Below are 16,406 nucleotides of genomic sequence, written 5' to 3' on the forward strand. Positions count from 1 at the left end.
CAAATAGTAAGTCTGGGAAAGGGTTGAAGAATTTGCATGCCTAACAAGCTCAGATGATGCTGATGCTGCTGGCTTATGAAACATACTTTAAACAGCATAGGCTTAGAAAAATTAGATGGCCTTTCTAATGTTCATACAGTAGCTTTATTGGAACTTTGATTTGCCTTTTCTAAAGACTAGTTCCATAGCCACTAATTTATAGTGTCTTCACTTGAAAAGACATCTGAAAAATCTATTCCATGCACCACAGCGTAAGAGCCAGGAAGCATTAGACAGATTGATAGTACCAACACTGCCTCATTTCCTTCTTCCTTCCTGGAAACTGGGTTTTGGTCTGTGAACAGAGACGGGCACATTCTTATATATACTACAGCTGAATAGAGCCCTGTGATGAACATGCACAGCAAAACAGGCATTCTTCTCCCTGCATCCTCTGTCAACAATCAGAGAGAGCTTTATTGTCCCCTTAATGGTTGATTGGTTTCTAAACCAGAAACATTTTTATAGCCAAGTCCTTTAAAACTTTCCTAAATTTATGTTGTAAGTAGCTAGCATCTAAGTGAATATTCTTGACAGAAGAGACATTCTGAATTAAAGTTTGATACTCTCAAAAAAAACCTCAGTAATCAAAGTCCCAACCCAAACCCCTAAGCTTCTCTAGGTTTTTGAGGACAAGCAGAGAACATTTTACTTTTCCTTTCCAATAGATCAAGAATATGTGGAAAGGCTGGGCATGGTGGCTCATGCCTGTAATCCCAGTACTTTGGGAGGCCGAGGCGGTAGTATCACTTGAGGTCAGGAGTTCGAGACCAGCCTGGACAACATGGCGAAACCCCATTTCTACTAAAAATACAAACATATTAGCCAGGTGTGGTGGTGGGCGCCTGCAATCCCAGCTACTTTGGAGGCTGAGGCAGGAGAATTGCTTTTGTACCTGGGAGGTGGAGGTTGCAGTGAGCTGAGATTGTGCAATTGCACTCCAGCCTGGACAACAGAGTGAGACTTCAACTTCCAAAAAAAAGTAATAATAAAAAAAAAATGAATAAGTGGGAAGAAATAACTGTACCACAACTATACATCAATTATGTAGAATGTTTATAGTTGTACAAGGACTCAATAAAGGTACACTGTGTTGAAATTTTCTTTTATGAATGGTTAATTACCTATTTGGCCCTTAAACCCATGTTAATAAAAAATGAATTCTTACTAAGTATTTATACTTAAACTTCCTTAACGATGCCAAAAAGAGAAAAATAATTTATCTTCTTTATAAAAAAAAGAAAAAGTTATTCTGCCTAGAGAAGGAGGAGTGTTTGTTTGACATTCTTCCTAGCAGTTCTGCAAGCAACATGAACATCACAGCTCAATCATTTATTCACTGGCATTTGGGAATACTAGATAGAAAGTGCTTTATCCTCAAAGGAAGGCCCATTCACGACTAGCTAAGAGCACACACCACACTTACTTTAGCAGTGAGAAATTCAGAAATAAAATGACAGCAGGCCTGTGGCCATAACTAAAGTGATATTAAATAGCTCCACACTTCCACCTTGCACGTGCATGACATATGACCTATGGTGCCAAGAGAAGGGAGCCAATGCCACACCTCACCTACATTGTTCTCCCGGTTCCCAGAAGCCTTTGGGTTATGAAGGATTATTTTTCTTTCTTTTTTGAAGGAGATTAAAAGGGCATCAAGTGAGTTACCAATGGAATTTTCAGAGACATCCTACAACTTCTCTTGAATATGCCATGTGGTTCTAAGCTGTAAAATCATCTTTTCCCCAGTGCTTTTAACTAGCAGTGAATACAATCCTACTACTGTCTACAGTAGATGAGCACGGAGACTTAAATTCTACTAAGTCTGGGAATGAGCCTGGCCCCTGACCCTTTCTTGCTACACAGCCTTAGAAAACCTTTTTACTTATCTCCCCTTTGGTTTCCCAGAACAGAAATCTCTATTCCAGATGGTTGTTATGAGTTGTGCTTATAATATTTTTTTTCAAAGCTCATAGCACAACGCCTGACTCACCATACACACTCCACAAATGGTGGTTCTAAGCATTCTATCTCTCCTCTCACTCCATCTGTCCCTCCCTCCCTGACACTCTCTCTATATATATACACATATATGCATATACACATGCGCATGCACACACACACACACACACACACACACACACACACACACACACAGAGATACTATTCAATAAATTACATATATTTATACATACAGGTTTTTGTATGTGTATAAGGATGTATTTATATGCATGCAAATACATACTCTGTTGATGACTGTCTAATTACCATTACTGTGATAATTATCATTTGAACTAGAAAAAAATAATTGAGACCTTTTGACTTCAACTTAGAGTCTGCTCCAGCATGGGTATATATCCAAAATAAATACAAAGACAGCTCCCCTAAAGACCTTAAGGAATAACAAAATTTTGTCAAAGTCTCCTGTGGACACTGTAAATACGAATAGTGTATTATACAGAACCACTTCTTTACTCATCTCTTTACCTGAAGTCTTTTATCACATAAGTAGCTACCTTCATTTCTCTTTTCTTTCTAGCTGAGACACCCGCACAAACCTGTCCGCATGCTTTGTCTTTGCCCTCTGACCACCCTCTTTATTATAGAGTCAGTGCAGGCTTCCTTCAGTTTCTACCATTGTATCTTTACCTGTGGTAATACTTCCCATAAGTGGTGGGATCTTTTCAAGGTAGAAAAGATCTTTCCTTTAAGAGACAAAGTAAAGAGAAGAAGAAGGTTAGGGAAAGGAGGAGGAGAAAGGCTGCGAATTTAGATAAGTATCTTTAAATGTATCACATTTGTCTTAGAAAATAATAAAGTCACAAACCCATACCTTAGCAGTCCTAATCTTCTTGAATCATGGACATAAATTTCAGGGCAACATTGGGATTAAGAAAATCCCCTCAGGCCACCACAAAAAGGACAGTTGTCTCAGCCTTCACATAGGTTCCAGTATAGCCTTCTCCAAATCCCTGAGGATGGAGGTTTCTTTCAAGTCTACAAAATCACCAGAGAAAGACAATGTCCATAAAGAAAAGCAAAAGCAAAAACAAGACAGAGTGATATTAAATTAAAGGCCATTTGGTTTGGAGAGACTAAACAAAAGATATTTTAAATTCTGTTTGTCATAAAATTGCATAATGCCTGAATGGATTCAGTCCTGACTGAATTAAAGAATCATACAAAAAGAAAATTCATAGTGTATCAAGGCTAGAAGGTATTTTAGGACTTATCAAATCAAATTTGCTCATTTAACTTACAGGGAAACTGAGGATGGGAGAGCAAAAGTGATTTTCCATGATGATTCATTATCTGTGGCATAGTTCAATCTGTGTGTCAAGCAAATCTTTAGTATACGAAAACAATGTGCTTAACACTGGTCTATCATAAAAGTAAGACCAGGCACCAGTGCATTACTCCACCTTGAAATACCTCCCTCACTTGACTTCTAAGGTACCAAGCTTACTGCTACTACTGGCCACTTCATCTTGGCTACCTCTGTTGCATCTTTTCAACCTCCCAGTTTCCAACATAAGGAGATCTTAGGGTTCAGTCCTGAGCCTCTTCTCTATACACACTTTCTCACCAAGTACATCTTCCAGGTCCACAGCTTGAGATACCAATTATACTCTGACAACTCTAAGATTTGTCTCCAGGCCCAGATATTTCCCTGAACTCTAAACTCAATCAACTGACTCTTCAACAACTCTACCTGGGATTCCAATAGACATGTCAGATATAACATGACCCAACTGAGGTCATGACTTCACCACCACCACCACCACCACCAGCTCCCACTTGGAAAATACTAAAGCCCTCCTTCTTCTAAGTGTATGCCTTCTGAGTCAATGGCAATTTTATTCACCCAGTTGGTCAGGCCTAAACCCTCCAAGTAAACCTTGATGGCTGTCTTGCCTATATACCTCACATTGTCCATTTCATCAGCACATTCTGGTGGTGCTATTTTCAGAATAAATCCAGTAGCTGACCATTTTTTACCACATCTTTTACTACTATGCTGGTGCAAGACATCATTAAAGATCTGCAAGGTTGCACAGCAGGCTCTCTCAGACTAGGGCTGGTATTCTCCACCAGGCCCACGTAAGAGAATGACACTCCCCTGCTCAAAACCTTCCACCTCACTCAGACTCAAAATTAAAGTTGTTACAATGGCCAAAAAGATCCTGCTTGATGTTTGATGCATCTTTCTTACCACCGTCCTCATCATCTACTCTTCTCCCTCTCATTTCTTCCTCTCTAGCCATGCTCTCCTCTAATACACCTCTGACTCTATCAGGAGCCTTTGAACTCATCATTCCCTCTACCTGGGAAACTTTTCTCCTCACTGTTTCATGTCTTTGCCCAAATGTTACCTTTCCAGTGAGGACCCTTGTAAAATTACCCTGCTTAAAATTATAAACTCATACCACATATCTCATCCCTTTTTCTCTAGATGTAAAAGTCTTTTTGATGTATTACATGTCTATCTGTTTATTATCTGTCATCCCCCAATAAAATGTAAACTCCATGCATGCAAGAAATTCTATCTCTGGTATCCTGCTGTGTCTCCAGCATTTCACTTCACTGATAACCTTGCACGAAGGTGGAGCTCAATAAATATTCATTGAATGAATGAATAAGCAGACAGTAAGGTTAAGTAAACCTTCTCATGGCCACTCAGTTGATAAGTGGCTCAGCCTGGTTTGAACCAAAAGCATTCTATCTCCTGTATTTTTGACAACTATGAAATACTGACTAGATGAATGTCTTCTAGTGTTGGGCTTAGGAAAAGGATTGCTATAGTCTGGAGTGTGATGCAAAAGATGAATGTTAGGTATATTTGTGAAGTTAGCAAACAAAAGCCCTGAAACTATTTCTAGGAGATACTCTAAAGAGTATGTGTGGCATGTATTGGGATGACTCTGCTTACAGGCTAATACTGAAATCTCATTGTTACTTTCATCATGTCTTTTTCAGATTTTCTGCCTTTGCTTCCATGCCATTATTTCCTGTCATTCCCTCAACTCTCAGTCTCTGCTTTACTATAATAAAAACTATGAAGTAAATGAATCCAGGGTTAGACAACAAAAAAGAGAAATGACGTGTTTAGGGAAAAGGGATTGGGCAGTCATCAAAGGACTTTAGATCTAAACCTAACCTGGTCACCAATTTGTCATTTGCCTTTAAGGTTGTCCCTTCTTCTTCCTGGGGTACCCCTCATTTTTATTTTATGTTACCCCTCTTTGGGGGTAACATAAATTCCTTTGAAGATCTTTAGCTCCCAAAAATGATCATTTTTTTTTTTAACTAATAAAAGGCTCCCTTGTCCTCAGTAGTCTAAAAGTGGTTAGGAAATATAGTGCAATGTTTAAGAACTCGGCTTTGGGGTTTACTACTGAGGTTCTGGTTCTGGTTCCATCACTGTGGAACCCTGGCCAAGATAATCAACTTCTCTAAGTATCATATTTCTTTTCTATAAAAGAGAGATGATGAAAATACCTATCCCTCTAGGATGTTTATGCAAATGAAACGAAGTCATAGGTAAATCATTCATTACTGTGCATAATGTAAGTGCTCAATAAACTTTTACTGTTCTTTTTTTTTAAAGTTTTTACTGCTACAGGGTTACATTCTGCATGACATTTCATAAATGTATCTACGTTCATCTTACTTCCCACTGGAGTCTGAATCTTTCCATCTTTTATCATATGACATTGCTTTTGTAGCCCTTAATGACTTTGGGCAACTTTGTCTGGACCATCTCCAGGATCAGTTGTATGCAGTTACCCCAGCTGCCCCCATATTCCCGGGCAGATGGTGGGACATTGTAACATGAGAAAGTCATGTTTTCTGATTCATTCATTGTCTGCTTTCTCATACCCAGCAATTTGAAGATGATCTTGGCCTCAGTTTTGGAATGTCAAGCCACAGTCTACAATTATTGCTGCATTCTGAAGCCAAGAGACACAACACTGGAAGCAAACAATGCTGTAATTCAGCACAATGATAGATGGAGTTATTAAAGAAATTGTGCTGACTGCTTTGAGAATTTAAGTCTCAAGTCTATCCACATGCATCTTTCTTTCTTCTTTTCCTAACTGATATTAAGAAACTGTCTATGCTCAGGTAGTACAACAGAAAAATATGTCACCTACCTTTCAGGTTTAGTTACATCCCAACCTAATAGTTACAGTGCTTCAGGGAAAAGGTACTTACAGTCCATTCTAAGTCATCCAAGGACATGATCCAAAGCACATTTACAAAGCAAATGTTTATGAAATATATAATCTTTGCCACGCACTTTGTTAAAGACTGGGGATATGGTAGAGGATAATAGTGACTTTATTCCTACCTTCATTAAGCCTTTGTTCCAGCAGTTTTTCTTTATCTTTTGTTATTTCTTAAGTTTGCCCAGATATGGTTAGACATGACACATTCCTACAAATTTGTTGATTCTCTCAACTAGTGATATAGGGTGTGCTGATATAAATATCCCAATTTCTGCTTGATAGAGAGAGACAACTCCATAATTTTTGGTTTTCTTGGGAACAACTCTCATTTCCTTACTTTGCTTCCCACCTCCCACCCAATACACACCTCTTTCTGCTTTATTTCCCTCCTTCAACAAAGAAACAAAATGTATTCACCAAATTCCACTATCCATTAATAAGATGCCACATGGCACAGTAAAGGGCACTAGGTCCAGAGGGCACAGCTTTAGAAATTAGCTTTTTTGAAATCCTTGGAAACAATAAAGGGATTATATGGTAAAATAAAATGAGAAAGTATATACTAGGAATAATGTGAAATAAAATAATGTCAAGAAAGAACAACATATGTCTTAAATCACCAGTGTCTGCATGGGAAAGTACTAATCATAGAGGTAGGTGGCATCTTTGCCTGTCAGGCGGCCTTGAACGCTTCAGGGAATCTGTCATTTTTCAAGAGGTATCAATTAGTGGTTGCTCTGATGGCAGAGTGTGAACCACACCTCTCTAATGGTTAGGTTGTGTTAAAAATGATTCCTGTGAGCATAAAGCACACACAGACATGGGTTTCACAGATACCCTGGCACCAAGACAGACTCCCAAGAGAGGTAGGCATCCTGAGAAGGCAGAACCAGGAGAGTGGGAGTAGTAGAAGGTATTAGCAACTCTAAATGGGTCTTAAGATTTTTGAGCAGAAGTGTACTGGGGGAAAGGATGAACTATGGATTCAAATGTATCTAATGCTGAATTTAAATTTAAAACTATGCCAACAGATTTGGGTCCTACTGGGAATTAAAGAAGCTTTGCTGTAAAGATTTACCTCTCAAGAAGTGTGATCATAGAGATACCATATAGGCATACACACCTACACATAGCATTCCTGTTGCCAACAATGCTTCACAGTATGTATATTACTTCCATTTGCATAGAAGGAAATTGAGTTTGGAGACTGTCAGGCCTCTGAGCCCAAGCTAAACCATCATATCCCCTGTGACCTACAAGTACATATCCAGATGGCTGATTCCTGCCTTAACTGATGACATTCTACCACAAAAGAAGTGAAAATGGCCAGTTCCTGCCTTAACTGATGACATTCCACCACAAAAGAATTGAAAATGGCCTGTTTCTGATTTAACTGATGACATTACCTCATGAAATTCCTTCTCTTGGCTCATCCTGGCTCAAAAGCTCCCCGACTGAGCACTTTGTAACCCCCACTCCTGTCCACCAGAGAACAACTCCCCTTTGACTGTAATTTTCCTTTACCTACCCAAATCCTATAAAATGGCCCCATCCCTATCTCCCTTCACTGACTCTCTTTTTGGACTCAGCCCGCCTGCACCCAGGTGAAACAAACAGCCTTGTTGCTCACACAAAGCCTGTTCAGTGGTCTCTTCACATGGACACAAGTGAAAGAGACATTAAGTAATCTGATTGAAATCACATAACTAGGAAGTGACAGGCTCAGAACTGACCCTGGAGTATATTGGCATTCACCAAACATGCTGAAAATCACCGTTGCTTCTTTCTTAGGTTTTATTTCTGATTAAACCTAGTTCTGACACTCAGAAATGCCACAACTTAAACTCCAAAGGAATAGCTCACTCTCCTAATAGTATAACTGAAAACTGGCCCAGCTTAGTCTTTGCTGAGAATAGTAAAGACACCCAAATAGAAGAGGGTACATTTCCTCCAAAGGCCTAGAGGTGGTCACACTACATACTGGAATGAGCTACATGTATTGTAAACCCAGCACCAAGTCACCACAGGGGGTCAACCTCAGTTGTAAAATATTGATTATATTTTCTAGCAGGTGACGATACTCAAAGTAGGGGCTATAAAACATAAAATATTTTGGACATCTAGGTGTCCAACTATAACTAGAATCACCAGTTTTGGCTGGCTAAATATTAAAGACCTTCCTTTCTGTTTATTTCTAGTCCAGACAACAAACAAATAAACTGCTGGTGAAGAGCAAAATAAAATCTGTACTCATCTTTGCCTGTGATAAAAATTGTAAACATGTTTTCCGAGTTTGTTATTTATCTCCTTACATTACTTATGGTATTTTGTGAGTACTCTTTTCAACTCATAAGAGCAAAGAGTTAATACTCCTAACATATAAACATTTTCTGGAGATAGAAGAGAAAAACTCTAGTAAGTGCTGGATTTTAAAGATTATAGAAAACATCCAGTGACTTTTAGATATCTAATCTCTTGCCAGTGTATTAGCATTATTTTCCTTCTTGATTAGCCTTTTAAATTGAATGGTGAAATCAAAGGGACTTTGGAAAAAAATGTCACTGAATGTTAAAATGAGGGTTTAGGAAATTTCCTGGCACCTGGGCTAACTGTTGTAGCCTTCTTGGCTAGTCAATGAAATATGTGTCTCTCATAAACTTTTAAACATGGGTTACACATTGCTGGTGTACAAGTAGTAAAAGTAGATGCACTTTTATATTTGAATGTACATAGAATAGATGCCCACCCTCACCCTTTTCTGTGTGCATTCACCTGGCACCTCTTCAAGTCTGACATTTACTAATTTAGCTGTCTAGGAATACAGGTCCCCTCTTTGCCTTAAGAAATTGGTCTTTGTTACCAGGGAAGTGGTCCTCTTTCCTAGCCAAACAGTAAGAGTATGTATGATTGCCTTAAATACATCTACTCTTTGTAGGATTCACATATTCAGACACCACATCCCATAAGCTTCCATGCATGCCATTGCACCAACACACCATGTACATACCAACAGAATTCACAGGGCAGCATGCTATCCCACATGGCCTCAAATCTAGACAGCGGGCCCTCTGTGCTGCCTCAAAACCAGGCAATGGCTGACTCCCCTACACAAGCTCCTTACTTGCTAGTGTGAAAGAAGAATTGGACCACATGCTTAGACAGATGGGTGATTAAATTACCAGGGGCTATTTTTGCTAGCTTTCCATGTATCTCTAGATGCCCAACACAATTTTTAAAAATGATCAGAATCACTGATATCAGCAAAAATAGATCAGCATCACCTTATCCCCAGAGCAGCAGTCTTGGATCTCTTGTTCTTAGTGACACATGAAGTCAGATCCACAATATTACACCACTGTGAACACACAAAAAAAGGATGCTCAGCAAAAACCTGTCATTCTAGGAGACTATAAACAAGGATATTATTTTGCCTCGATATCATAAAATGCAAAGATAATACTGGCTAAAGCATTAGATCCCCAGCTAGGTTTGATTCCTGGCTCAGCCACCCCCGAGTTGTGTCCTTGGGCATGTTATTTAACCTCTCAGTGCTTCTTCTGCATCACAGATACCGTGATGATATCTATCTCAAAGAGTTCTTTGTGATAATCAACTTTAAAGCACTTAGAACAGCATCTAGAAAGGACCTAAGTATGCAATTGTTCGCTGCCAATATTCATTGTCAAATGATTTTGGGGATTTTATTTTTGCTTTAGTAAAATCCTTCCAAAATAAAGTCAGCTGACCAGTTACAGAAAGGAGGAAAACAGGAAAAAACACATATATAAGACATTTCATCTAGTCAGGACATACAAACCCTTGAGAGCTGGGTAGAAGTTCGATGGGTGAGTATCAGATTTAAGTAAAACCTCCTCAAGGGGCCTTAAATTAATACAATGGTGCCATGCTGGGTCTGAATTTTCTTTCTTATAAAATGGGCATAACACCTTAACTGTATTTTACAAGGGTTTTAGGAGGATGAAAAAAATAATAATATGGGCAACAATGTGTTTGCATCTTCCCTACTAGACCAAATTATTGAGAGTATGGACTCAGTTTCATGTCCATTTCTTTGCGACACAGAATAAGACAAAGCCATTGTATAGACATATTATCTGTATAGGAAAATGAATCAATCATTTATGTATGATACCCTCCCCTGACTGATGTCGGAACAAAGCCACATAATTTCCTTGTTAACTCTGTGGTGGCAAGCAGGAAAGGTGGGCCTGTAGGGATTGACCTTTCACACTGATGTGTTCAGTAAACCCAGAGTCTGAGGCGCAGAGGAGTAGAATGACTGCCCGACGCCCAAGCCATCAACAAAGCACAACTGACTATCATCATTATTGGCACTCAGCAAGAAGAGTCTCTGAAACTATTATTTATTGAGCTTGTATGTGCCAGCACTGTGTTCAGCTTGTATTTTCTCATGATATCTTTTCGGTAAACTAATGAGACAATATTGCTAGGATTCCCAGTTTGTAGATGAGGAACGGGAAGGCTCGGAGTGTTAAAGTAACTTGTGTAACATTATCGAGCCTGGATTAGAACGCAGGAGAGTCTTGAGTCCAGGGTCTGGGCTTCCCATCACTGTGTTATACGTTTTCCTGCTGAGACCTGAACTCATCTTTGCCTGTGATAAAAATTGTAAACATGTTTTCCGAGTTTGTTATTTATCTCCTTACATTACTTATGGTATTTTGTGAGTACTCTTTTCAACTCATAAGAGCAAAGAGTTAATACTCCTGACATATAAACATTTTCTGGAGATAGAAGAGAAAAACTCTAGTAAGTGTCTAGAAAAATAGGCAAGGGGACATCGATAGGAAATTTGAAGAAAAAGAAGGGCAAATAGTCTGTGAGCTCAGCCACATTTATATAAGAGAAATGCAAATTAAGGATAGAAAAATTAGAGCATCACCAAGAATAATAACTGCAAAGGATAAAAACACTACAAATATATTTAAATCTATGAGATCATAATAATACTAAGAAAAAAAGAAGACAGAAAACCTCTTATTGGTCATCTTTGGGGAACCAGATCATTATTTCGAAAATGGTAAATAATAAAATAAACAAGCATTTACACTGCCTTTCCTTGTGGTCTTTAATCAAATACTGATAAAACTTTCCATTTGTAGAAGTTTTTCACCAAAAATGAAGACAAAATAATAAAATTTTAGGATCAACATTTTATAGCCCCTAATAAAACAGTAGATGTAGGCAATAATTATCAATGGCTGCTAACATTTCAAAAGTGAGAAGACATCATTGCCTCCTGATGGAGGTATGTAGCTTCATAGGTGAAGCTACGTGTGATAGAAAAACATGCAACCTAAGTTACACCAAGTTGTTATCCTTAAATCTCATTTAGAGGAAATCCAGGTGACTGAGAAATATGCTGTAAATAATATCATAGGGATAAAATTGGCAACATCCAGACTGTGAGACTGTCTGTAGGACAAATAACCTCACTGTCTTCCACATATAAATTACAAGAAAAATAACTAACAGTGACGGGAAAATTATGGATTAATAGAGACTTTGGAGACAAGAAAGTCTATTTTAATGGATGAAACTCATTTGGATCTTGATTTACAAACAATATGTAAGGAAAAATTATCAATAATTTGAAAAATAATTAGATGCTTGATATTGAAGATTTATTAATGTCTTTGATATAATATGATTCTTTTATTTATGAAAAGGATGTCATCTTGTAGAGATGAACACTGAACTACTTAAAGAAGAAGTGGTACTATGGGTGGGAATTTACTCCAATAGGGGTTGGGTAATACATACAAGACTGCCCATGAACTAGAAACCTTTGAGGTTTGCTTATGGGTAGGTAGGATTCATTACCCTATCCCCTTACTTTAATATGTTTTAAATTTCCCATAATAAAATTATAAAAAGATAACTATTTGCCCTATATAGGTGCATATAGCATCTGCATGACAAAGAAAGTTTACCAAAATGATCCTAATAGTCCTCCTGTCTTGGAGGTAAGATTATGTATCATTTGACCTTTTAAATTTTCCAATTTTTCTTAATAAGCATTTGATGCATTTACAAACAGAAATGAAAAAGTTAATATAAAACAATTTATTTCCATATGAGATTTTAAACATCAGTAATATTTTATTGCTTAAACAAGAAGCAAATTTTGCAAAATCTTAAGATTTGCTAAAGCTGGGTGATTAGCACACTGTATTCACCATATAATTTTCCTTAATTTAAAAATTGTAATATTTTATAATATAATATTATAAAAGTTGAGAATAAAATATCTGGACCATTACCTGCTATCCCTGTCTGTTAGGTTATATTGAATATCTTTTCTCCAAAATAATGTCTAAAAGATAAGTGTGTCACACAATGCAAACAATATGTGTAAGAGATTCTAGGAATCTGTCCTTTGGCAAAATGTTATTATATTATTTTATTATATATATTATATACATAATTATATATTTTATATATATTAGTTATTATATATAAGTTATTATATATAGATTATTACATTAATCTATATATCTTTAAACATTTTGATTTTTAAAGGAATGAAAATATGGCTTGTAATTTACTGAAGGAATTTTACTTTCATACTGCTCGATGATTAGGAAAAAGTCTTAATCATTCAGTTAAAAATATTTCAAAAAACAACTGGATGGGGCCCTAGGGATTAGGCAATTGAATCCTATTATTTCATAGATGGGAGGAGAAAGCCTTATCCAAAGTCACATAAATGACTTGGGTCAGATGGATGACAAAAACCCAGGCCTCCAATACCTATTTCCCATCTTTCATGATCATGTTGCACAATGTGGCATTTTATAAAATGCTTCTATGATCCCAGTAAAACTACAAAACTACATAGATTATCAGAAAAGGGATATGACAAATATGTGGATACATAAAGAGTTGTGGCTTGTGTGAGGGTACCTGTGATGGAGAAGAGGGGGCTGTGTCTTTATATGTAGACTATTTATTATAGCAGTCTTAGGTTCACAGCAAAATCGAATTGAACTTCAGAGAGCTCGCATATATATCCCTTGTGCTCTACTCATTCCTTCAAATGCATAGCATAACCCACCAACTGGCATGGTACATTTCTTAAACTTGATGAACCATTACATTGACACAAAATTATCCCTCAAAACCCATAATTTACGTTAGGGTTCATGCTTGGTGTTGTGCATTCTATGGGTTTTGACAAATGTATTATGATATGCATCCTGCATTATAGTATTATACAGAGTAGTTTCTCTGCCCTAAAAGTTCCCTGGCTTCATCTATTTATCCCTCCCTCCCCACAAATCCCTAGTAACTACTGTCTCCATAGTTTTTTTCTTTTCTAGAAAGCCATATTGTTGAAATCATATAGCATATAGACTTTACAGATGGGCTTTCTTCACATAGTAATATACACTTAAGGTTCCTCCATGTACTTTTATGGCTTGATAAAAATTTCTTCTTAGCACAGAATAATATTCCATTGTATAGATGTACCACAATTTATTTATCCATTCATCAAAAGAAGGACACGCTAGCTCTTTCCAGCTTTTGGTAATTATGAATAAGGCTGCTATAAATATCCATGTGCAGGTTTTTGTGTGGACATAAGTTTTTCACTCATTTGTGTAAATGCCAAGAATATGATTGCTGTATCCTATGGTAAAAGTAGGTTTAGCTTTGTAAGAAACTGCCAAACTGTCTTCTACAGCAGCTGTAAAGAGAGGCTCAATTTTAAAAATGATCAGCTAAGTGAAAATCACACACAAATGGTATTAATCCTGAAATGTCTTAGGCAGGCAGCATGCTCAGGCTGCTATTCTGTACCTCAAAAGCCACTCAACTGTAAGATCTCTGAGGTCAGGGAATTGTTTAGGGTTTGCTGTATTCCCAGTCCTTAAAACAATACTGGAGCACAGTAAGTTCTCATTCAATGTGTGTTAGATAAATAAATAAATGCAAACGAAAAAAATCTTCCCTCCAGTTTTGTAGCAGAGAGTTCTTAGGTCAAAAACAAGTGAAATGAAGACTTTTTCTTAGGGACCAGAGTGTTTGAAAACTAAGTATTTTTTTTTTTTTTAATTATACTTTAAGTTCTAGGGTACATGTGCATAACGTGCAGGTTTGTTACATATGTATACATGTGCCATGTTGGTGTGCTGCACCCATCAACTCGTCAGCACCCATCAATTCATCATTTATATCAGGTATAACTCCCCAATGCAATCCCTCCCCCCCCCCATGATAGGCCCCAGTGTGTGATGTTCCCCTTCCCGAGTCCAAGTGAGCTCATTGTTCAGTTCCCACCTATGAGTGAGAACATTCTTAGAAAACTAAGTATTTTTAAACAATAGAATCTCACTCAGGCAAAGTCCTCCCCTACAAAAGGTGTGAAGGCCTGGGACAGAGAAACAAAAGCAGAATCTCTTCTCTTACTCTGAGGCGTGGGCTCACCGCATGGAACAGGGGACAGGATCTTCTACACGATTTAAACAGTTTTCTTTTTATTTGCCATGCACGTAAAGTTGAATTTACATAAATTAAATGCACATAAGCTGAGTTTCCACTATAATTGGAAATAAGCTTTCATTGAAATCACATTAGAAACCAGAAAGATTAAATTAGATTTCGAAGCATATTTAGCCCTATCAAGAGGTAGATTATAGAAAGTTTATAAAACAACACAGACACACACAGCAGGCCAGAGTGCCTGGCTAGGAAATGAACAGCCTCATCACCTCAATACGGAGGGGATAGCTGTCATCTCACATCAAGGCCTGGATAACCAATCACCCAAACCGTAGAACTCTTACTCTACAAACTTAAATGGCCATGCAAACAAACAAATCACCTATTCACCTGGCCTCAGTTTCCTAAATGGTAGAAGGGGCATAATATTACCTCTATATATGATTGCTTAATGGAGAGAGATTACATATGATGGGTCTAGCTTCCTGGTTCTCAATTCTCACACAAAAACAAACCATAACAATCCCTTAAAATCTAGGTGTGAAGTAATGAGAATTCATTTCAACCTTGTTACCACCACAGGTTTGCTAATGCTGAGTCTTCCCAAAACCTTATGCTTCCCATCCTCAGCACACACTAATTTACTATTTAATATGTCTTAAGAATCCACAGAGCCCTATGAATTACATAAATGTGACTTAGGTGACTGACTATTATTTTTCCCTCACCCTTCTCACCAGGCAAGTGTGAAGCTAAATTAGTCACTTATCATAAAGTTCTCTGAAAACATTAAAGTCTAAAGAAATGCTTGATAATTGTTCTTAGTCATCTGGTGCCAAGTGATGCTCATGAACTTACATGAGCCATTTGGTAAAAATCCAAAAACGTCTATCTTAATTTTACATCTCACTTACTGAAAGTTCCAAGTTGAGAAATTTCTAAGAGGAGAAAATGGTTTATAAAAAGGAAAACAAATGGGTAAATCTTTGAACTCATTCACATAAGAAGGCTTACAAAAATCCACCTCTTGTAATCCTAGCACTTTGGGAGGCTGAGGCGGGTGGATCACTTGAGGTCAGGAGTTCGAGACCAGCCTGGGTAACATGGTGAAAACCTATCTCTACTAAAAATACAAAAACTAGCCCGGCATGGCAGTGCAAGCCTGTAGTCCCAGCTACTCGGGAGGCTGAGGCAGGAGAATCACTTCAACCCAGGAGGCGGAGGTTGCAGTGAGCCGAGATCATGCTACTGCACTCCAGCCTGGGTGACAAAGCAAGACTCTGTCTCAAGAAAAAACAAAATCCACCTCTATCACTGGTTTTAACAAATGAAACTAAGGTAACATCACACTGTTAACCTCTCCAATACATGTGCACACACATGGTAGGGGATTAATTGTATCTGCTTTTCTTTCTCAGTTCTTTCACATGACTAGCTACACATCAGTGCCTCTCATTTGGAGAAGATTGCTGGATCTCCTGTGGTCTCTCTTCTTTCCTAGACTGAGCCACTAAAAGCAGACATCCCCTTGTCTGCATTGTTATAATAGCCTTCAACTAGTCTCTACTCAAGGCATATCTGGCTGATCCCAGTCCATTGTCTACCTTATAGATGAAAGGATCTTAAAAATAAATGATTTCCACTTCTCTG

The 16,406-nt window shown here is 37.8% G+C and overlaps 1 protein-coding gene across 1 annotated transcript in view; it reads right to left on the minus strand.

The window, feature by feature from the left end:
- Positions 1 to 16,406, minus strand: part of SGCD (sarcoglycan delta) — a 1,049,480-nt gene that overhangs the window by 653,571 nt on the left and 379,503 nt on the right. Inside the window, exons 3-4 of the mRNA XM_023218787.1 lie at positions 9,551 to 9,624; positions 2,873 to 3,036 (exon numbers count right to left, since the gene is read on the minus strand). The gene's annotated coding sequence lies outside the window, so the exon portion shown is untranslated. The remainder of the gene's footprint in view (positions 1 to 2,872; positions 3,037 to 9,550; positions 9,625 to 16,406) is intronic.

This window comes from Piliocolobus tephrosceles, chromosome 4 (genome assembly GCF_002776525.5).
Source record: "Piliocolobus tephrosceles isolate RC106 chromosome 4, ASM277652v3, whole genome shotgun sequence".
NCBI classification, from domain to species: Eukaryota; Metazoa; Chordata; class Mammalia; order Primates; family Cercopithecidae; genus Piliocolobus; species Piliocolobus tephrosceles.